General features: G+C 40.5%; 1 pseudogene; it reads right to left on the bottom strand.

Annotated features, from left to right (window-relative positions):
• Window positions 1-19,896, bottom strand: part of LOC146563810 (uncharacterized) — a 29,813-nt pseudogene extending 9,917 nt beyond the window's left edge.
• Window positions 19,897-22,452: the final 2,556 nt, after the last annotated feature.

The following is a 22,452-nucleotide window of genomic DNA, read 5'->3' as shown; positions in this document are numbered from 1 at the left end:
GGCTCATTACAGCTGGTGAGGCCAAGAGCAGAAACGGAACACAACATCTCCCTGCAGCGCTGAATTACTTTTCCACCACCGGGTTCCCCTTTCTCTCGCTCAGTGTTGCTCTCCTTGTCTCAGCTGCTTCACTGTTTGTCTTTGATCTCTCTCTTTCCTGTCTTATTCCCTCCCTCCTCATCTCTCTCAATCTCAATACCTTGTTCTCCCCATCTGCTTCTCCATTTATTTCTCAGTGTCTTTTTCTTGCTCTCTCTCTTTCTCTTTCTCTTTCTCCCTTCGTTCTGTCTCAGCACTCATTGGGGAGTGCAGTGGGTTTTGAGGCTAGTTTTATTGAGTTTACTCAGGTTCCTGGAAAGGACTATTTACCAATAAGGTCATGATGAGGTATACCAAGTCTATGAGCAAATCCTCAAATCTCTCTCAAACCATCTGGTGTGTGTGTTTTTATGTGGAGTTGCTTGTTTATTATATGTGTTCATTTTTTCTAGTCCTGAATATTAGATTTCTAGATCCTTCACAGAAGAAGGTTTATCTCACATATTGAGAGGTAAGCTTAGTACTGACAGAACTGTGAATAACCTTGTTAAATAGATACTGGACTGCATCTAAATTACAGCACTACAATTTTCATACATTTAGTAAATTGGAGATGTAAATTATTCATTGTGAAACTTTTCTGCAGTCAGGGGATGCATGAAAAAATGAAGCCAATGTGGAAGTGTCAAAAACTACAGTTTGTCGAAAGGCCACTCAAGGCTCGCTCCAAAAGCAAATCAGTCCTCATACACTTCCATATTAAAATGCCCTACTTTATTCTATCAGTAAAATATCAGTAAAAGCATGTTTATATTATTGAAAGCACTATTAGTACAAAGTGTATTTGCACTGAATGATACAAATACAGTTTTGAGTTCCATGGATAATTTCCACATTCATAAAGACTGTGTGGTGGGTAAATGTTTTTTATAATTCAACTATCTGGATACTAATGTTAGAGGTGTGGCTGCTTTGATTACCAGCTCTCCTCAATCATGGCTAGTAAGGTTATCTTTATAAATCTGGTACCATTTATCTGACAAGAACTATGGTTTGCTGTGTTGTACAGACATTTGTGCTTCGGTTTTGGTGAGCAAAACCATAAAAATAGTGTGATTATGTTGGTAAGAAAAACCAAGATTATATTGTAACCACTGTATTTCTGTCCTTATGTAATGCCTTAAAAATAATCAAAGAAATTCAAAATAATCAGTTTAAAGCAATATTTTGAATTACAGAATGAACATATAAAAGGACTTCTTCTGGATAGCTACATTTTAAGAGTTTTGGCCTTTTTGCTTTTTCATTTTCCACCACAAATATTCAAATAAAACTTTCCTCTGTGTCTGACAGATAGATATGTGGGATTATGTTGAAGAGAGAAAACTTTTCCTGACTCCTTAGGGTATATACGGACAATTTATCCTTTACGGGGATTTGTGTCTATCAAACAAGAGTGAAATGTTATATAAGAGAAGTATATCTGGGAGGAATTTATTCAGCTGTAACTGATCCATTCCCTTTCTGAGCCACTTTTTGACGTTCTTTGATATAATAGAAGAGTGGAGGAAGTGACTAGTGTGGGTAGCTTTTGAATGTTTGAATGCATGAACCCCCTGTGTCAGAATAAAGATAGTAGACTTTCTTCAATATTCATGGACTGAAAACATGATGGGCTATTTGAAAATGAAAAGCCGGCCATGTAGAAAAATATTGAGAGAAAAGCTGAAATATCCTATAAAATGAAACTGTAGCCCTTCGCAAAGACATCACAATAGGTTTTCTTGAGGAATTTCTCTGGCATTATACTGTCCATCGTAAAACTTTAACTCAGACTCGATTGACTTTAATCCAGTCTCTCTGATTTTCTTCCATTAATGCAGCTTGTTCAAAATGTTGCCGAATGTAGCATGTAGAAATGATTTTTATTGTTGCAACCAAAAAGTTATATTGTTGAACAGTGCATATTAAAAAGAGATTACACTGTCAGTAATCCTCTACACTAAAGGTTGAGGACTCAACTATACTATAAAGTGGCTTAAATGTTAAAGCTTGGATCCGACCCAGATGGACTGCAAATGGGTTTTCCCCCCCTCCTATATACGTTATCATAAAACAACATGCACATTGAATCAGTCAATATGAGATGCAAAATGTTATCAAGTTGATGTCTGTTGTTGACACACTGTTGCATGCTAACACAGATTTTATTTGAACAGAACCCTTATAGTTTAATAGTGATCCTATTTGTTTTAAGCAGCAAATTTGTAACTTCAAGGTCAAAAGTTTTCTGTTACTGTCATGGAGACAGTTTCAAATTCATAAATTAATAATCATATTTCTTCTAGTAACTGTTTCATAACAGTAATATGGTAGTTTAAATATATGTACAAAGACATAGACGGCCTACATCAGCTAAATTAGACCTCATTATTAAAAACGTTGTTGTTTAGTGATGTATCAGCCCATTAATACATTTATAGCACAATTTTAAAGCAAAAAAGAAAAAAAAACTTTACTACTTTTGTTGTCTTTTGTTGTCTGTCTTTTACATGTCATTGGACCTGTTTGAAAGGGTGCACAGATAATGTCTGTTTCTGTCTTGCTGAAGTGAACATGAAGTGATTAAGCTGTCTTCTTGTCTTTCTGAAGCAGGTCACAATTTGTGCCACAGCTGTCACCCATCTGGCTTGTGTGCTACCTTGCCAGGATATGTCTTTAGCATTACACCAGTACAATATGTAAAACAAAAGCACGTGTCTCCCCCTGTAAAAACATCAAGGAAGCTGGTGATATTTTGAAGAACCCCTATAATGTTATACAGAAGCAATAATTCCTCTGTCAGCGGCAGATTTTTTTTCTTTTTCACTACCAAAGTATTAATACAACTAATAAGCTCATACAGTGGCAAGCATAATCATCAGCAACTACACACACAGTGCTGTTATCACAATCAGCAGCAGTCTCATATTGTGTGCAGGCAGATTGATTACCAGAGCAGCGGGGCCAATATTCAAAATTTTTTCTCAATGCCCCAAAACACTGATTTTTGTGACCACTGCTAATTTTAAGATAATGTCTTCCACTTTTATATGTCCTCAGTTAAATTACATACTTGCAAATGTATATGTGTGTATCTGTTTTGACTCAGCAAGGATGATATTAAACGAGTAAAAAAAAGAAAGCAAAACTGATATTTTAAAGCAATACAGAATGCTTGAGAGTTTTGCTGCATCCTTGGAGGACCACCCAGAGAAGCTTGATTTCTGCTTGAAGAATTGAACAAATTAAGTTTCTTGATCTTACATGCTGTAATTACTATTCTGAAGTGCAATCACATAATACATCATGATTAGGGAAGCAGATGTTGCAGTTGTTTCTATAATGCAGGTTTGTATCTCATTGAAAACCTTCAGCTCAACAGATAAAAAAAAAGGTACATCAGTAAAAATACAGAGGATATGGGAATCCCTCCTGTATGATATATTCTGTGGTTCAGTTTTGATGGCAGGTTTTCCCTGTGTCTCTATTATGCAACTCTGCAGCAAGAGAATTTGAGAAAAAAACACACTCTACTCTTCACAGTCTACTATTGAATATTTAAACCAAATGTTATTTTAAACATTCAAATTTTGAATCTGAAAGAGCCAATAAGATCAAATAAGCAAATATTGTAAATTATACAACGTGTATATTATTTTGGAGAGGAAACTATATATGTAGTACTAATGACCGTGGAAATTTTCTAGTAAAGATTTTCATGGATGAAGAGACCAGAGGCCAAAACAAGATCAGGTCAGAATAAGATAAGATAAGATAAGATAACCTTTATTAGTCCCACACGTGGGAAATTTGTTTTGTCACAGCAGGAAGTGGACAGTGCAAAAGTTATGAGGCAAAAATTAGAATACAATAAGAATAAATACAGTACACAACTGTACAGAATAGAATAAAATAAAATACTATATACAGTAGAATAAAATAAAATAAATATACAATAAGATAAAAATAGAATACAAATACAAATACTATATACAACTGAGTAAAAATACAACGATGACAGAAAGGATTATTGCACTTAGTATTATTGCATATGTATGGATGTGTGTGCTTGATCAGTTAAAGTCTTTATTATGGAGTCTGACAGCAGTGGGGAGGAAAGACCTGCGAAATCTCTCCGTCCCACACCGTGGGTGCCGCAGTCTCCCACTGAAGGAGCTGCTCAGTGCTGTCACAGTCTGCTGCATGGGGTGGGAGATGTTGTCCATCAGGGATGACAGCTTAGCCGCCGTTCTCCTGTCACTCACCACCTCCACTGGGTCCAGAGGGCATCCTAGAACAGAGCTGGCCCTTCGGATCACCCTGTTCAGTCTCTTCCTGTCCCCAGCAGAGATGCTGCCGCCCCAGCAGACCACGCCACAAAAGATAGCAGAAGCCACAACAGAGTCATAGAATTTCTTCAGGAGTGGGCCCTCCACTCCAAACGACCTGAGTCTCTGCAGCAGGTACAGCCTGCTCTGCCCTTTCCTGTAGAGGGCGTCTGAATTATGAGTCCAGTCCAGTCTATTGTTCAGATGAACACCAAGGTACCTGTAGCTGTCCACAGCCTCAATGTCCATACCTTGGATGTTCAGTGGTTGCAGTGGAGAATGCTTGTGCCTGCGGAAGTCTACCACCAGTTCCTTGGTTTTACTGGCGTTGATCTGGAGGTAGTTCAGCTGGCACCAGTCCACAAAGTCTTGGGTCAGACCTCTGTACTCCTTGTCATCCCCATCAGTGATGAGGCCGACTATTGCAGAGTCATCAGAGAACTTCTGCAGGAAGCACTGGGTGGAATTGTGGGAGAAGTCTGCAGTGTAGATGGTGAAGAGGAACGGAGCCAGAACCGTTCCCTGTGGGGCCCCCGTACTGCAGACGACCCTGTCCGACACACAGCCCTGAGTCCTCACATACTGTGGTCGGTCGGTGAGGTAGTCCAGGATCCAGGTAGTGAGGTGATGGTCCACTCCAGAGTTCACCAGCTTGTCCTTTAGAGGGAAGAATGGTGTTGAAGGCACTGGAGAAATCAAAGAACATGATTCTCACAGTGCTTCCAGCGGTCTCCAGGTGAGCGAGGGAACGATGTAGGAGGTGAATGACGGCATCATCCGCTCCAATGCCAGGCTGGTAGGCAAACTGAAGTGGGTCCAGTGATGAGCTTATTAGGCGCCGAAGCTGAGCCAGGACCAACCGCTCCAGGGTCTTCATCAGGTGGGATGTCAGAGCCACCGGCCTGTAGCTGTTGAGGTACTTGGGGCGTGAAGTCTTTGGCACTGGTGGTGGGAAGTTAGCCAGCTATAGTAGTTCCAGGTGTGATAAAAAAAAAAAGAAGAAATGCCCAAGAAGTACAACAAGCTGTCCACATCTGAGGCCTGCCCTTGAAGAGGGTATACCAGAGAGATAGAAGATGGGAGAATAAACCAGGGAACAATACAACAGCAGCAGCAGCCCCAGCAAAGCTGGAGATAAAGCAATATGGGAAAAGCATATGGGAGAAGGATGTAACACATAACAACAGTGGCTAGTAGATCAAGAACAGACCATAGCAACCTCCGTGAACAGGCTCCAGTAACCTTCACAGTGGCAGACATCCAAAAAAGGGTCTCAAGCATGAAGATTTGGACAGCATCAGGCCCAACTGGATCTCTATGCCTACTGACTAAAGAAGCTTATTGCACTTCATGAACATCTGGCACCACAAATAAACTAGCTGGTAATGGATGAGACACCCAGAATGCCTAATTGAAACCTGGACAGTCCTGATCCCCAAGTATCCCCCCAAAAAGACCAGTCTCATCCAACTACCATCTAATAACCTGCCTCATTGCAACATGGAATCTCCCATCAGGCATCATAGCGGGTAAAATGAACAGGGACTTGACTCAATACATGACACAGAAAGGGCACAGAAAGGAATTAGCAGAAACACCAGAGGAGCAAAACATCGGCTACTGGTAGATAGACCAATCACTCGAGACCATAAGACCACATTGCACACTGCTTGGATTGACTACAAGAAAGCTTACAACTCAGTGTCTTACACATGGATCCTGGAATGCCTAGGATTACACATTAAGAGCCTTCATCTGGAATTCCTTGGGGATGTAGTGAACAACACTAGGGGCCACACGACATTGTTTAACTTATCCACACTTCTAAGATGTATTGCAATGACATCAGTCATGACCGGAGAAGTGTTGTCAGATTCAGATACTAGCAAAGAGGATAGTTAGTCAGAACTTATGGTACTGCACTACCAGAAGGCAAGATTGCAGACATTGAGGACAGCTAGAAGTATGTGGAAATCCCACTGGCAAATCGGAACCATGAAGAGGCTGCTAGGAAAGCTGCAACCCCTAAATATCTTCAGAGAGTAAGGCAAGACCTGAATGCGAAGAACAGAGATCTGACCAATCAACAACTACGTCCTGCTGATCGTTAGAAACCCTGCTGGGTTAATAAGCTGACCAAAGGATGAGATAGAAGCCACTGACATCAAGACAAGAAAACTCCTTAACATGCATGGAGGGTTTCACCCCAAGTCCAGCACCTTGAGACTGTACACTAAGTGGAAGGAAGGTGGCCAAGGACTAATGAGTGTCAGAACCACTACCCAGTATGAAACAAAAAGTTGATACCATAAGTGTAACAACATAAGTACAGATAATGACCGCCCAGGTGGGTGAGTGGGGAAATTATTTGTTATACATGTTAATATATAAATGTCTATGTAAACTGTATTTGATATGATAAGAAAAAGAACAGTCGGGTCATGTGATGATATTTGTCACATTAGACAATCCAGTCCCAGATTTGTATTTTATTTTTTAATAGCTACAATATTTAGCTAGGAGCAACTATTTAGTACATTTATCTGTCTTGTATTGCATCTCTTGTTTATTGAACTGCCAAAGCTGATAATACAATAAATCACTGATTTCATTTTTTAAAAATAAAAAGTACGTAAGAAACAAACAAAAAAATAAAATAAAATCAAGCAACTGCAAGACTTTTAATAGGAGAAATAGTACAACAAGCATCAGAAAAATAAAAGTAGAAAAAATGGTGTGGGTATTTTGGTCATATGACCACTACAAGAAAGGCCACTTTATGGTCTATTTCAGGTGTGCCACTCCCTCTGTGGTAGAGAATGGACCAGAACAAAACAGTTGTCTGGTACTTTGAGCTCCCACCCTGTCCCTGCACGAGACTATATTCCACACAGCAGGCTGTGAAATCATTTTGGTCTCCCTCGGAAGAGAGCCCCCATGCAGAAATCCATAAATTCATGAGCATCTACCATCCACACATGAAACGAAAGGATGTGGTGGAAAAAAGAAAAAGAGTATGACAGAGAGGAAAGAGAGAAATACAGTGAAAGAGGAAAAGAAGGAGAGGCAAACAGACAGGAGGACACTGCAAAAGAGGAGAAGAATAAAAACTGGACAGGCAGAGCAAAAGAGAGGAACAAAAAGGAAAAGAGACAAATGAATGCTGAGGAGCAGGGTGAGTGCTTGGAGGGACCCAGCATGAGTCTAGTGTGAACCCCCGACCGATTCAGCACCGGAAGACACAGTCATAGGAAAATCAAAATTCTTTGGTTGCTTTCACATGCACACAGAAACATGCATACATCCTATGACAGACACTAACACAGAAACACATTATTAAGAGGACCTTTGAGTATGCACTCTGCTTTTGATGATCTTACATATTCTGATGTTCATGTACATGCACAAGCACACTTGCATACACAGCTGCTGTGTTTCTTAATTCAAGCACAATTCTCACTCCCTAACTCCCTGGTAGCCCTCAGCCTGCCTGCCCTTTTAGCTCTCCCATGTCTTTGCACTTCCACTTACTTTCCTGCATTCCAACCCCAAAGTGTACCAAAGCTAACAGATTTGCAAAGATTACTTTAGAAATACAGACAAATAAACTACCCTGTTAAAAAATAGAAGTGCTTTATTACTTCATTAAAATATTGTAGCTTAATAGATTACCTTTAATTACTTTTCTAAAATTTAAATAGGGCAATATGGCAGAAAAGTCAGGCTGTAAATGTTTCCTCAAGATTGTTGTCAGGAATATTGATGTCGGTATTATTCAGTATTGTTCAACTGCCAACTGAATAGAACCTAATGGTGCTGAACTTAAATTAGTCCCAGCGGCTATGCTGACACATATTGCCTGGAAATTTGCCAAAAAGAGAAGAAAAGATGGAAAAAAGATGAAAAGCAACACAATGAATATTAAATTCTTCATATAAAATCCTCTTCATAAGGATCATAGCATATATATGTGTAAATGTCTGTATATACCCCATCTCCAACTTACTGGGTATTTAAATCTGTGTTTTTTTAAACCCCATTTATTACAGATTCTAATTCTGCTGCTTTTCATATATATTATGTTAATTTCATTGTTCCCCTATGAAGAAATCATAGTAGCAGCAATAGCTAGCAATTGCTACTACTATGATATTGTGAGCAATATTAAGCTCTCTGTTTGCGTTTGACTTTCTTTCCAGTGTTATGCTAAGTGTATGTAACCTGTAAATAGTCACCAAACGGTCAGCAAGATTTGCATCCATGATCCTGTTCCAATCACCACTAAATACAGACTTAAGACTTTGAAAAAGAACCACAAGCCTAACAAAAACTGCTTGTAGGGCAGGTTCTAATACATACAGTTTTTGAAACCAGTATATGCTCATACAATCTCATTCTAACTTTCAGTACCTGCCATTTCTTTTGGTCACTGTGATTGATTAGTTAGATTTATTTACCTTTGTAAGTTAATTATGTATGTATCTAGATGCTACCCTACACAAATTTCTCTTAACAGAGTATATGTAGTTGAAGTGCAGTAAGAACAAAACATTAAGTAGCCTATGTAGATATCGCATCTGCACCCTGGACTGCAAGTTTGATATACCCAGAATACCTGTGTTATCTGGCTTAACCCACCTTAACATTTGTGGTAGTCACACAAAGGTGTTTATCAACTTGAGAAGTTAAAACAGGGTATATCAATCTAGCTAGGAGTATCTTCATGTGACAGGAGTGGTGCTGCCAGCATCTGACCACTCACAAAAAAATGGCTAATGTCTAGCGATTCATTTTACAAAGGAAGTAAACTTTGATGTAACCCCTTCATATTAGAAAAATATGAAGTGGTTAAACACATAACAGGGCTCTAGACTAACTTTTTGCCATGGGCGTACCGGTACGCCTAACTTTAAAAAGTTAGGTGTACCGGCACAAAAGTTAGGCGCACACAAATTTTATAATAATTTATATAATATAATGTGTTTTTCTGGATACACTGTGCTTTTTCAGCATTCAAAGATTGATGACACCGTGTCAGAGCACTGGCTATGAATTTCAGAAGGATCAGGCCTTAACTTAACAGAAAAGTTAGCAATAGTTCTTTTCCTATTACAGCTACATCCACTTCTGTCGGGCCTAGGCTGCTCACTAGGGCTGGGTATCATCACTGATTTCTATAATCCATTCGATTCCGGTTTTCAAAGTCCCGATTGGATTCAACTTAGCCTCAGACAGTCAGAAATATTATAATTCTGATCATTTATCAGTACTGACTTCATCAGAATTGTGAACATCACAGCAGATGCCTTTGTGTGAAAGTAACTGAGAATAAAACACAGAAAAACATGAAGGAGATTTTCCTGGTCTGGCTTTTTATAGCAGATAACCTTAAAAATATTCTACAATGTTCTGCATATAAAGTTTAAATTTCTTCAGTATTGAACAACAGAAAAAATAGGCTTTCTTGTCCGAGGTCATTTAAGTGAAAAAAGAAAAGAAAAAGACAGCAGCCGACAGCGCTGTAAACAACGGTAGACTGGTGGGTAATAAGCGAATGAATACAGGGAGTGCATAATTATTAGGCAAGTTGTATTTTTGAGGAATAATTTTATTATTGAACAACAACCATGTTCTCAATGAACCCAAAAAACTCATTAATATCAAAGCTGAATGTTTTTGGAAGTAGTTTTTAGTTTTAGCTATTTTAGGGGGATATCTGTGTGTGCAGGTGACTATTAATGTGCATAATTATTAGGCAACTTAACCAAAAACAAATATATACCCATTTCAATTATTTATATTTACCAGTGAAACCAATATAACATCTCCACATTCACAAATATACATCTCTGACATTCAAAAACAAAACAAAAACAAATCAGCGACCAATATAGCCACCTTTCTTTGCAAGGACACTCAAAAGCCTGCCATCCATGGATTCTGTCAGTGTTTTGATCTGTTCACCATCAACATTGCGTGCAGCAGCAACCACAGCCTCCCAGACACTGTTCAGAGAGGTGTACTGTTTTCCCTCCTTGTAAATCTCAGATTGGATGATGGACCAAAGGTTCTCAATGGGGTTCAGATCAGGTGAACAAGGAGGCCATGTCATTAGTTTTTCTTCTTTTATACCCTTTCTTGCCAGCCACGCTGTGGAGTACTTGGACGCGTGTGATGGAGCATTGTCCTGCATGAAAATCATGTTTTTCTTGAAGGATGCAGACTTCTTCCTGTACCACTGCTTGAAGAAGGTGTCTTCCAGAAACTGGGAGTAGGACTGGGAGTTGAGCTTGACTCCATCCTCAACCCGAAAAGGCCCCACAAGCTCATCTTTGATGATACCAGCCCAAACCAGTACTCCACCTCCACCTTGCTGGCGTCTGAGTCGGACTGGAGCTCTCTGCCCTTTACCAATCCAGCCACGGGCCCATCCATCTGGCCCATCAAGACTCACTCTCATTTCATCAGTCCATAAAACCTTAGAAAAATCAGTCTCGAGATATTTCTTGGCCCAGTCTTGACGTTTCAGCTTGTGTGTCTTGTTCAGTGGTGGTCGTCTTTCAGCCTTTCTTACCTTGGCCATGTCTCTGAGTATTGTACACCTTGTGCTTTTGGGCACTCCAGTGATGTTGCAGCTCTGAAATATGGCCAAATTGGTGGCAAGTGGCATCTTGGCAGCTGCACGCTTGACTTTTCTCAGTTCATGGGCAGTTATTTGGCGCCTTGGTTTTTCCACACGCTTCTTGCGACCCTGTTGACTATTTTGAATGAAACGTTTGATTGTTCGATGATCACGCTTCAGAAGCTTTGCAATTTTGAGACTGCTGCATCCCTCTGCAAGATATCTCACTATTTTTGACTTTTCTGAGCCTGTCAAGTCCTTCTTTTGACCCGTTTTGCCAAAGGAAAGGACGTTGCCTAATAATTATGAACACCTGATATAGGGTGTTGATGTCGTTAGACCATACCCCTTCTCATTACAGAGATGCACATCACCTAATATGCTTAATTGGTAGTAGGCTTTCGAGCCTATACAGCTTGGAGTAAGACAACATGCATGAAGAGGATGATGTGGACAAAATACTCATTTGCCTAATAATTCTGCACTCCCTGTAATACAGAAAACAGAGATTGGAGACGGGAAACTGTTCTTGAAGTACAGAGAGAGATAGAGAGAGAGCTAGCTGTGCATGGAGTGTGATTTTAATAGTCGTGGAAGCAAAACAGCAAAATTCATGACGACATTGATCAAATGTGAAGCGCAGTTTGCTGCTTCTTTTGCTGCTGGCTCAGTGAATTTTGGTTGGAGAGAGACAAAACCTGCAGCTCAGAATCAGCGCAAAAAGACGTGAACACAGCGCGGACCGGACGCATCAGGATCGCTAAGCTCTGACAGCGTGTCCGTCTACGGGCCGTCGGGTGAGAAAGCCGAGAAAGACAAAGCTGATTCTGATGCGTCGGTCCGCTCTGTGTTTACGTCTTTGTGTGGAATCCGTGTACCTGCTCTCATTTGCTGTTTGGTTGTTGTTGAAATGGTTTTGTGAGCTTTAATCTGAGAATCTGGTGTTTCTGGCAAAACACAGTTCTATTTAAAAGTCGATTCAGGATTTAATGAATTGATATCGCTTTATTCAAGCTACTCTCCTCCCACTTCCACCTGCACTTTCAACTGGACCACGGCCAATCAGAGAGGTCCCGCCCCTTACTATCTCTGATTGGTTTAGTCCACGATAGGGGCAAAATGTGTGTCTGTTGTTGACCACAGGGAAGGTTACAGATTTTTTTTTTTTTTTGCTACCCGAACAGTTGGTCGCACAGGTGCAACCAAATATTTTTTTTTAGTCGCACCACTGAAAAATTTGGTCGCACTCTAGAGCCCTGCATAATACGGATATAAATAAACCATGGCACGATATTCATGTAATAAAAGAATAATGAGATAACAAATTTTACTTCAGTTTAAATTGTAATTCTAATACTAAGCTTGAATTACTTAAATTATCAACAGGAACATGAACAGAAGCAGAGAAAAAAAAACCAGCTTTATTTTCTGTTGTCTAAATTGTAGAGAGTGACTTTGCCTCTAAACAGAAAATGAATAGGTAGAAGTGTTAAAGTGGGATGCAGCGTGCAGGGCAGCTCTAAAATCAGTTGTAGTGGCTGAGGAAGGGAAAAAGATTCACAACTCACAATAATTTCTATTGAGAGCTCCAGTAGGTTTTATTTGTGTATTGGTTGTGATCAGCTGTTCAGGGCTACTGCTGCTCTGACGTTTACTACTCTTTGTGCAGGTGATGCCTGCATTTTAAACGTAATTGTTACACCTGGTAGAGCAGCCACACTGATCATTTTATTAAAGATGAAAGAATTTAGACAGTTTGTAACTCTCAGTGTTCGTTTGACTTTGGGACCTGTAGTGGAGTTTGGACCCGGAAATGGCTAATGACATCAGACTTAATGACTGGATTATGTGTTAGACGGGTGAGCCGGATTAAAATGCATTTGTATCGGGGGAAAAGTGGAGAAACAAGTGGAAATATAAAATGAGCAGCATCTTGGCCGCATTTCAATCATATTAGAAACTGCAAAGCTGAGTGGAGAATCTTTTCAAATTAGAAGCCTGCTAAAGTGATATTCATTTTTATTTTCAAACTTGTCCAGCTTCAATCTCATGTGTGTTCCCCCTAGTAGTATTAAATGCATAAAGGCTTTTATGAAAACACTGATTAAAAAAATTACGTCCTTGAAAAAATGATTGAAAAAGATAACATTTACAGTTCAGTTTTGAATATTACATAATAATATTACATAATAATGATAATAATAACCCTTAAGTCTTTTGATCTGCTGCTCACCACAAGCAATCCCCAGCTGCAATCACAGCCTGGAAGATGGTGAAAGATGTACCCTTAGGCCCCCTCCTCGATTCAGAGATGGTCTTTCCCTTTTCACGTAAAAGGCCTCCTTGACTCCGCTCTCTAACCAGTGTTCCTCCCTGTCCAGGATGTGTACATCCTCATCATTAAAAGAGTGTCCACTGGCCTGTAGGTGTAAATAAACTGCAGAGTCCTGGCCTGACGAGGTAGCTCTTCTGTGTTGTGCCATCCGCTTTGCCAAAGGTTGTTTGGTTTCCCCGATGTATAAATCCTGGCAATCCTCCTGGGCACTTAACAGCGTACACTATGTTACTCTGTTTGTGTCGGGGGACCCGATCCTTGGGTTGGACCAATTTTTGGTGCTTCAAAAGCCACACAGTGTTTAGAAAAAATGCATTTCAGCTGTTCCGATACTCCTGACACATACGGGATCACTACAGGTTTTCGCTTAGGCAGCGGTTGTCCTTCTCTCCTGGATTGCCTGGAGCTTTCTTTTGCCTCCTTCCCAGCTTTGACAAAAGTCCGGCTGGGATAACCACATTTACTCAGGGCCTTCTTGATGTGATGTTCTTCTGCTTCCCTGGCCGCTGTGTCTGTGGGAATGGTGTTCGCTCTGTTGTAGTGTAGGTGGTGTTCCAGTGTAGGATAACAACGCCCTCTTTTCTTCTTCTTCCATATACAAATTAGCCACGATGAGTGTTGGTCAAGTTACTTGAAAAAAGTAATCAGTAACTAATTACTGATTACATCCCCCCAAAAGTAATCCCGTTACTTTACTTATTACTTATTTTCAAAAGTAATTAATTACTTAGTTACTTTTTAAAAACACGATTTACAACCTGAATAGGTGATAAAGCGATAGATCTTTCAGCCCAATTCTACTGTTTCTGCATAATCCATCATACAAAATGTAATCAAATGGAAAAGTCTCTTTTTTTTAAACTTGTTTTATCAGTTTTAATCTTTTAACTTTATGCATCAAGCAAAAATTTAATTATATGCAACATTCTCTGACTTGAAGAAATTAGTTTAACATTTAAACCTATTGTCTGCACATTCCAGCACATAAAATAAAATATTTTTTGTGTTTACACTCAGTCTTTCAAATACATGCAAGTAAAACACAGCAGAAAATAAATAAAATCAAAGATTAGCGGTCCTGTTGCTCTATTTTCACCTGTAAAGCAGGACTAGGGTAGGCGGAGGTTTACCCTGGTGCAGGTGTGCCGCAGCAGTCAGTGGAAGAATCCGTGAATTTCTCTGTAAATTTCCCATTATGTCGTTGCGCACTCGGTGCTTGTTTAGGGGGTTTTTTTCGCTGTAAAAAGAAGTTTTCTTCCCACGCACAACGGACACTAATGTTTTTGTCACTTTTTATGGAATCAAACTCAAAGTAAGGTCAGTACTTCCACGCTTTAAACGCTGCATGCTCATACTCTCTCCCGCACTCGATATATTATCCATTGTTAATCTGCACACAGCTGTTGTCACGAACGTTGCACTCGCTTACGTGTCATGAGACATTCCCGCAAAAAAATCACGGTTTTAGTAACGCAGTAACGCAGCGTTCCTATGGGAAAGTAATGGTAATCTGATTACCGTTTTACAATAGTAATCCCTTACTTTACTCGTTACTAGAAAAAAGTAATCAGATTAACAAGTAACGCGTTACTGCCCATCTCTGGCCACGATGAATGAAACTGGGGAAACCATGGCACACCCATGTTTCTGCCTATAGAACTGACCCTTGTATGTGAAGTAGGTGGAATGAAGACACAGTTCCAAAAGCAAAAACACTTGGTCAATGCTGAGAGTGGTCCTGTTGCTGAGATTGGGGTCATCCTGTAATCTCTTACGAACTACCTCCAACGCTTCCGACCAAGTTGATCATACAGACAATCTGTCTTAAAGGTGTAACCTGTTTATATATCTTCAGTAAAGCATACAGACTTGGTGTAGATTCCCCTGGGTATAGCCTGTGGTATGAGGTCTGGTCGATAGCCTTGTCTTGTTCTAACTGCTTCAGGCAGTCTATCATCCTCTTCCTGTAGTCACTTCCTGGGTCTTGTTTCAGGGGCTCATAAGTATTTTCGTCACTGAGCAGTGACAAAATTTTCTCATGATAGACTTTCTGGTTTAGCAATACTGTGCACCTACCCTTGTCTGCAGGAAGGATGATAATGTTGTTGTCATTACTAAGGCACTCTCCTCACCATGGAAGAGAGTGCCTTCCCCTCCTCCATGGTGATGTTGGATGCTGGGGGCTTTGCATTGCTGAGACAGGCCAACACTTTTATCCGTAGTTGCACTGCTTCCACTTCTGCAATATTGTTGTTTCGAATTGCTGTTTCTGTGGCTGTGATCAGTTCCACTAGCGGGATTTGTCTCGGCGTGACAGCAAAATTCAACCCTTTAGCAAGGATGTTTTTCTCTGTTTGGGTGAGCTGTCTGTCAGACAAATTCTTCACCCACTTGTCCACATCCTCGATGTCGCATCCTTCTCTCTTCTGGCCGCTGAGGACACTCAACGTAATGTGCTGTGGTTTCCGACGTACAACAAGTAAGTCAAACTTACTTGTTGTACGTCGTTAGCAGCAGTGTTGGGTAAGTTACTTTAAATTAGTAACTTAGTTACATTACTAGTTACTTCTATCAAAAGTAACTCAATTACTTCAAGTTACTCGTTACTTTCAGAGTAACTAGTTACTAGGGAAAGTAACTTTGGTTTTACTCAGAATTCTCTTGTTAATGTGTTGCTTCCGTAACTGGATACCCGGCAAGATTGCCAGTCTTCTAGCTTGCTTACTTGCCACAAGTGCACTGTGCCACCTACCAATAGAAAGGAAAAAATAATGTGCACATTTCCACAAGAGAAATCCCACGCCTGATTCTATCCTAGCCTGCTTTTTACATCCAACACGAAAACTGCAGTCGTGGTGCTTTCGATTGTACTCAGAACTCGGAAATTCTGCCTTCTGAATAGGAAGATGTAGGTAACACCAGACTGCAGATGAGCTGCATACAGGGCTGGACTGGGACAAAAAAATCGTCCTGGGCATTTTGACTAGAGACCGGCCCACCATTATAGGAAAAATCATAAAGCCTTTGAATGAAAATAAACACTGTTGTGACTGTGATGTACACTGTTCTGATGGTATATATGTATCAATCTATCAATTGTTTGTGGCAACACTTTGCTAGACCCGCCCCTGCACAGTTACCAGCTGTCAGCTGCTTAGAAAAGGATCCTGATGTTATTTGTCTCTCAGAAACAGTTCATAACTTCCCTTCAACTCATTCATGTCACCTAAAAGGTAAACCTGTTTCTCCATCACAGCTCTGATGATTCAGTAAGGACATCTCCTGGTTTCATCTTCATGTTTCCCTCTCATCACATAACCAAACCAATATCATAACCAGCAGGTTTACAGCTGTGGCTCCAGCCAACATCAGCTGATACTAGAAATTAATATTAAATAAATTCTAACAACAGCTGATCAAGCTTAAAAGTGCTGCTGTTGTTTACCGCGACATCCGCTGGTTTCCTCTTTCTGGAACAAAGTGGGCGATAAATAAACAAGAGAGAAAAGCCAATCAGCTGATCATTGATCAGTTTCATGATTGAAGTAGAAACAGGAGAGGGAGGGTGAGAGGATGAGAGAAGAAGAGGCAGCTGTGCAGCGTAAACACAGAATAACTCCAGCTTTGTGTCTTTTTCATTGTAGCTGAAGTCTGGGAGAAACTGTTCCTTTTCACCTCAATACGAAACCCGTAATATTTTCTCTGAATACGAGACGATTCTGTTTTTTACATGGCGGTTGGCAACTCTAATAATTAACCTTATGAACAAAATAAAGTTCAACATCAGTAACATAGCACCCACCCAGCTGTATAGAAACTCCGTCATGCTAGCTAGCACGCAGTACGAAAAAGTCAGCATAACGAAAATAAACTCCATTTAAACTTGGTTCATATCTGACCCAGATAGACTGCAGGTCATAACTTCTTACCTGAAGTTCAGTTCACCTGACACTCTCGGACCGGCGGCCGCTTCGGGTCTCTCCTCTTGCCTCCCTTTCTCTCATCCACCTGCTGGCTTCCACCACTTGCTAATGTTATTGAATCTGTGGAAGCTCCGCGATAGCCACCACACGAAGTAACGAATAACGAGCCTATCTAAATCCCAGTAACGAGTAACGCGTTCCCGGTTTTGGCATAATAACTAGTTACCGTGCTCGTTACCACAATAATAACGTAGTTACTGTAACGCGTTACTTAATAACGCGTTAGTCCCAACACTGGTTAGCAGTGATGTGAACAACAGCATTACTAGTGGTGTTACTTTTTTCAGTAACGAGTAAACGAACTAATTGCTACTTCTATCATTACAACGCCGTTACTGTTACTAACAAGAAAATGCGGTGCGGTCGCGTTACTATTTTTCAACAAACAGACGGTTGAAGCTGTCTTCAGCTTACCACATCTTATATCAGTTGCACGGAAGTAGCTGTAAGTAATCTGGGCGCTACAGCTTTAAGCAGCTGTGCGCACTCCCGCGGGCGGCAATCACTTTCTAGCAGACAATCACTTTTTGGCACAACACCTGGAGCTAAGGGGCAAACAATCGCAAGAGTGCTGCTGTTTGACTGAGGAAGAATAAAGTAGTCGTGGTAAGCCAATCACATGACCACTTCAAGATGACAAAGCAACAAAGTGATATATACCAGTTTTTAAATTGTGTTGATAGGCCACGTAAAACCAGAGTCATGATAAACAATATATACGCGACGTTTTTTCCTCAATATTTCGTCACGTCTAACATCTAAGGACAGCGCTAGCAAGCACTCTCTGCTTATGACCAAAAAACAAAAAAACCTGCCCTTTGTTGGTGGAAAAATTTACCATGTCAACCAATCAAAAATGATATGGCAACATGACATTTGGTTGTTTAAGAAGAGGGGGAAGTTTGAGGCGTGACAGCGAGAAAGCGAGAGAGAGAGAGAGAGAAAGACAGCAGAAAAAAAGAGAGAGCGAGTTTTGAGATGTGAGAGATTTGTGACGTTTAGCATGTTTGGAGTGTGTAGTTAATGTGTTGTCTTGTGTAGGTAGTGTGTAGTGTTGTGGACAGTTTTGTGTTGTGTGTCAGAACAATGAGGCAACTGCTGTCTCCAGGTAAAAAACAGGAGTGATGCGCCTCCTGCTGTCAGACCTGCAGGTATCAGGCTGTGATGTTCTCCTTTATAGTGGACAGAAAATTTTGCAATGGCACAAATAATTTGTGTGGCATCTTATTGAATGCAGAACACCTGATTGTTATGTAAATAGTTTGAAATGGTTATTAAAAAAGGGGTAAAAGGTAAAGGGCTGCAAATAACTTTGTTGTTTGCAAATGTTGTGAAATATGATTCATTAATGTTTGTGGTTGTTACAGTAAAAAATATAACTTTTTCTACTCTGATTTTGTGTTTTGTGTCTAATTTTAGATCAATTGTGTTAATACAGTATGTCAAAATAAAAACATAACTGTAAATTCAGACTCGTGAGGTTGTGCTGAAAAGGATGACACCAAACATGGCAAAGTAAATAGTTTTTAAAGATGAAATGTAGAGGTAAAATCAAAAGTAGTTAAAAATAGCGAATTATACCCTGGACCCCAGAGGGTTAAACATTTTTTTAAAAAGTAACCCAATAGTTACTATTCAAGTAATTAATTACTTTTATAATCTTGTAACTCAGTTACTAACTGTTACTTTTTTGAAGAAGTAACTAGTAACTATAAGTAATTACTTTTTCAAAGTAACTTGCCCAACACTGGTCGTTAGTATGAAGGAACTGACCTCCCTGCCCACTGTTCCTTAAGTGGGCTGGTTTCATTCATTATGCAAATGTACTGTTTATAAGATTGGGAAAACCTGCTGTCAGCTGGGACTGAAGAAGTCACTTGGATGAGTGACGAAAGGTTTCTCCCACTGAAAACGCTACATCCAGATGAACAGAATCAACTTTTGGAGATTTACAGCTTTTCCTACCAATAAATACCTCACTTATGGCCATTCATACTACACAAAGCAAATAAGCAATGTACAATTAAATGATAAAAAAGTTTCTATTTTTCAATTGCTTCTATAGAAATTTCTTTTTTATGACTACACTCTTAAATATTCTATGTGAAAAAAACGCTTGCCCCCTTCCCGGATCCCTATTTCTTTTGTATGTTTGTCACACATAAATGTTTCAGATCATCAAAAATTTTTTAATTTTTAAGACTTTTAAGATTTTAATATTAGACAAAGATGCAGGTTCTAAGTGAAGGTGATTATTACTAAGAGCAAAAAAACTGGTTGCCCCCTAAACTTAATAAGTGGTTGGGCCACCCTTAGCAGCAACAACTACAATCATGTGTTTGCGATAACTGGCAATCAGTCTTTTCCAGGAATTTTTGCCCACTCATCTTTGCAGACTTGTTGCTAAGTGTCAGGGTTCTGTGTGGCTGGTCGGGTTGTTGTACTCACCTTCTTCGCCTTGGGGGATGTCTGGATACCTGTGCCTCCTCGGACCCCTCACCATCTACTTACCTGATGCTCCTTCTGGCTGATTGCCCCTGACACCATTTAAGGTCTTGGTGGAATGCTATTCCTCGTTGGATTGTTGTACTATTCTCAGTTAGTGTAGCCTGGTTCTCTATTGTATTCCTCTTTGTGCCACCTGGTTCTCTGGCTAATCGTTGTTTTTCCGTCTCCCCTGCACAGACCTCCCTGGACCCCAGCCTGCCTTCCGTGGACACAGGGAAGGCAGTAAAGACGAGTGTGAGGAGTGTCTTTTCCCCAGCCCTGGACCTACCCTAGGAATCCCTGGACCCCAATTCCCCCTCTCAGTGTACATATGTAAATATTCCACCTGGTTTTTTGAATAATCCCTGTTCTGTTTGCACAGTTCTGAGTCCTGCACTTGAGTCCAGCCTTGTAATCCTGGCATTACGGTCATGCAACAGAATTTCAATCAGACTGAGGTCAGGACTTTGACTAGACAACTCCAAAGTCTTCTTTTTGTTTATCTTAAGCCATTCATTGGTGGATTTGCTGGTGTGTTTTAGATCATTGTCCTGCTACAGAACCCAAGTGCGCTTCAGCCTGAAATCATGAACAGATGGCCGGACATTCTCCTTCAGGATGTTTTGGTAGGGAGCAGAATTCATGGTTCCATTTAGCAGAGCAAGTCTTCCAGGTCCTGAAGTGACAAAACAGTCCCAGGCCATCACACTGCCACCATCATATTTTACTGTTGGTATGATGTTCCCTTTTTTGAAATGCTGTGTTAGTTTTATGCCAAATGTAATGGGACACACCCCTTCCAAAAAGTCTTGTCAGTCCACACTGTCAGGGCCAGTGTGGCTGCCAGGCAGAGTGGACCCAAAGTGCAGATTCGAACAAAGATATTCAAAGCATGAAGTGAAATAATTTATTTACAATGACTAGAGAGCACAGGCACTAATGAGATGTGCGGGGAGTTATTTACAGGGGAGTGCGTGGGGGGCTATATACAACAGTACGACAATACTATTTAGAAAACGTAGAAACTATGGCTAAACAGAGAAAAATATAAATAAGAACTAGAGCAGGGATCTATGACTGTGAATACAGACTCCAAGCACTTGGGGGTCATGGAGATGATTATGCAACAGGGTTCCAGGAAGCAATTCATGATGCTGACATGATTAGGCAGATTGAGAGCCGGAAGACAGAAACTTTGGTTGCAGATGGAGGCATGTCACGAGAGGGAGGGCAAGACAGTGTTGGTCCAGGTGAGGGTTAAGGATAGGATCCGATTTCATAAGTCCAAATGTGTTGGCAGAGAGGCAGGCAGGTCAGAATGAGACTGGAGTCTGTGGCGGAGGTTTTGCGAGCAGACCAGCGACCAGGTTATGAAAAGCCACGGGCACAGGTGAGTAATGATTCATGGACTTGAACTGGGTAGCAGACGATCTGGTAAGGAGTAGTAGTCAGCGCTGGCCTTAAGTACTGCCACGATAATGAGATCCAGGTGTGGCTCCAGGGAGGAAACTAGGTCAACTCCACCCAGGAGACGAAACATGAACCTGTCGGAAAAACACTGCCATACACAGTGACACACACAGTATTTTCTCAAAAGTCTTGGGGATCATCAAGGTGTTTTCTGGCAAAACACCTTGATGATTCCTTTGGATCTTGGCATGATGTCTGGCTTTTAACAAGCGTTTTCTGTTCCTTTTCCTCAGCAGTGGTTTTCGTCTTGGAACTCCATCATGCAGGCCATTTTTGCCCAGTCTCTTTCTTATGGTGGAGTCATGAACACTGACTTTAACTGAGGAAAGTGAGGCATGCAGTTGTTTGGATGTTTTTCTGTGGTCTTTTGTGAACTTGGAAGATTTTTTGCTGTGCTCTTAGGGAGATTTTGTTCGGCCAGTTACTCCTGGGAAGGTTCACCACTGTTCCATGTTTCCACCATTCGTGGATAATGGTTCTCACTGGGGTTCTGATGCTGTACTCCCACAGCATTAGAAATGGCTGTATAACCAGATCTATCCAGACTGACAGATCTCAATTACTTTGCTTCTCAATTGTTCCTGAATTCCTTTGGATCTTGGCATGATGTCTGGCTTTTAAGGATCTTTTGGTCTACTCATCTTTGTCAGGCCGGTCCTATCTAAAGGATTTTGTGATTGAGAACAGGTGTGGCAGTAATTAGGCCTGGGTGTGGCTAGGGAAATTAAAGTCAGCTTTTCAAAAGATGTGATACACCACAGTTAATTTATCTTATAACTCACGAACGTATAATTTATCTTATTGCTTTTTCAGTAAGGCCCATGTCGGTTTGAATCTTTTCCCCTTAATAATAAGTACCTTCATTTAGAAAACTGCATTTTGTATTTATTAGTGTTATCTTTGTATAATATCTTTGTCAAATTAAATTTGTTTGATGATCTGAAACATGAAAGTGTGACATACACACACAAAAAAAGGAAATCTGGACAGTAGCCAAAAATGTTTCACACCACACATGTCTGCAGCATAAGTTACCATGGCAGTGCATTGTGCTAAGAAGTAAAGCACTATTGAAAAAACCCACTGTCACATTCAGGTTTAGTAACCATGATCTACACCTAAATACACAACTTTTTCATGGGCAAT

Source organism: Mchenga conophoros, linkage group LG11 (genome assembly GCF_057382185.1).
Source record: "Mchenga conophoros isolate Kocher_MC1m ecotype Shallow Benthic linkage group LG11, M_conophoros_male_GT1.1, whole genome shotgun sequence".
NCBI classification, from domain to species: Eukaryota; Metazoa; Chordata; class Actinopteri; order Cichliformes; family Cichlidae; genus Mchenga; species Mchenga conophoros.
The sequence above is the reverse complement of the archived record's forward strand: the minus strand, read 5'-3'. Positions and strand labels throughout refer to the sequence as shown.